Below are 2,158 nucleotides of genomic sequence, written 5' to 3' on the forward strand. Positions count from 1 at the left end.
CAAATCATTAAATCATAGTAAAAGACAGGAATACAGTTTTACGCGCGTTTTAGTCCGCAGCCCACGGCTTTTCTACTGAAACTACGACTTTAGCGTTAAACAGCTGAGCCTGATGTCATCCTCCTATTCAAAGCTGCTGAGCTTGAATGATCACAAAATGACAGTTTCACTAAAGTTCCATCTTTACGTTATTTCTAATCAGTTAGAGGAGAAATGAATGGTACGCACAGTTCTGCCCTTTCCCTTTCTACAGTGACGAAACCGAATTCAGTGGATTTATGTTTGAGACTAAAACTAATTAACAGTATTCATTTTATAGACTGTCGGCACCAAATTCACTGACTCACAGACTGACCTGTGATGGTTTCTGCGTCCCGGTAGGCGGCGTGTGGAGGCAGAGCTTTAGGTTCTTCTGTTCCTTCCGCTACATACTGCTCCTCCTGAGTGGACTCACGGTGGACGGATGTGTCTAGATCTGTTCTCCACCGGTCAGAGGCCGACTCGTCCAGCTTGGCAACTTCTCACCGAGGGACACCAACTTCGGCCATGAATGGGACGTCTTGCCTCCTGCAGCCTGAATAACAAGGAGCGAGATAAATAAAAAGAGAGAGATTTTCACCATCAACCAAAAGAACCAACACGAGGCCTTTATTAATTCACTCATTTATACAAACACGTTTATATATTTCTGTATGAGGAGCTCTGTGAGTGACATTATAAGCAAGCAAGCCAAGTTTATTTATACAGCACTTTTTACAGCAGGTGTTGTCACAAAGCAGCTTTACAGAACAATCAGTATTACAGAAAGAAAATCCGGGTCCAAGCCAGAATGACAGAATACGCAGTAAACAGAGGACGACGGGGGACATTTCTGAGCCATTCATGTCAGGAAATCACAGTTTTTAGTTCTCCATAGTTTTAATATCATATTTCTCTTACAAAAATATTTGCATCTTTACCCTGCCTAAAAAAAAAACATCAGAACCATCAGGGTTAATACCTAAAGCTCCCAATACAGGGTGGAGCTCTGCCACCTTCAGAACTGTTCTCATGACCCTGTGGTGGTCGGGGTCCATCAGGGAAGGGCAGGAAGGAGAGTACAGGAACCCTGTGGAAAGCTTTGTTGAGTGGTGTACAAGGAACCACCTGATCCTCAATGTGACCAAGATGGTGGTGGACTTCAGGAGGATGAAGACTATGATCAGTCCCGTTACCATCATGGGTAAAAACGTTGAGCTGTTTGACAACAAACTGGACTGGAGGGCCGACTCAAGGCTGTGTACAGGAATGGGATGAGCAGTCTCTACTTTCTGAGGAGCGTCAGATCTTTTGATGTGAGAAGACGTCTTCTACCAGTCGTTTTGTACTGTGACAGCAGAAGAATTTCCCTCTGGGATTAAGTCTGTCTGTCTGTCTGTCTGTCTGTCAGCTTTAAAACGAGCTACCTAAAACAATTTCTTTTTATTTAGGATTATTATTATTATTATTCTGATCGTTTTTAAGTTTTAATGCCTATTTTGCTGCTGCAGTTTTTCTTAATGTGACCCTTTTGGTGGTTGTGTTTGACACCCTGATCTACAGGAACTGTGAAAAGCCTGTAAACATAGAAAAACACAAAAACAAATCATTTTCTCTTCATTTCTTTAAAGCGGTTTGCGGGTAAACGCCGTTTATGTGGATGAACTCTCTCGTGTTGCTGTTCGGGTCTGTGATCCTGATCGTCGGTTTCAGAGACAGACCAAGCCTAGCCTAGCCTAGCCTAGCCTAGCCCAGATCACGTGACCAGCCTCCTCGCTGTAATGGGCGTGTTCGACGGTGGCGCTGCGGTTCGGTGTGCGCATGTGCAAACTGAGCCCCTCAAAAAGGTGATAAAAACACGAAAAAACAAAAGCGCCGTTTATCACTCACCAGAGCGCAGCCCGCCGAGCCCAGCTCAGAGAAGCGCGCAGCGGGGGCGGCGAGGGCGGCGCGCGGTGCTGATGGAGGTAGATAAAGGAGCGGAGCGGCTCTCTGAGGTCCTCGCGCTGAGAGGCTGAGATCCAGATGCTGAACAGAACCGCTGAAGATCCGGTGCTGCTGCTTTCGGTCTCCGAGCAACACAGCGATGCAGAACCACAGTGACCTTCTAACACAGCATGGAGCTGCGTGAACAATCCTC

General features: G+C 46.1%; 1 protein-coding gene across 1 annotated transcript in view; it reads right to left on the bottom strand.

Moving 5' to 3' along the window:
• trak1b (trafficking protein, kinesin binding 1b) overlaps nt 1-519 on the bottom strand; it is a 38,855-nt gene extending 38,336 nt beyond the window's left edge. The window contains exon 1 of the mRNA XM_017687068.2: nt 356-519. The gene's annotated coding sequence lies outside the window, so the exon portion shown is untranslated. The remainder of the gene's footprint in view (nt 1-355) is intronic.
• Between the last annotated feature and the right edge of the window lie 1,639 nt (nt 520-2,158).

The sequence above is a fragment of the Pygocentrus nattereri genome, chromosome 14 (genome assembly GCF_015220715.1).
Source record: "Pygocentrus nattereri isolate fPygNat1 chromosome 14, fPygNat1.pri, whole genome shotgun sequence".
Classification (NCBI taxonomy): Eukaryota; Metazoa; Chordata; class Actinopteri; order Characiformes; family Serrasalmidae; genus Pygocentrus; species Pygocentrus nattereri.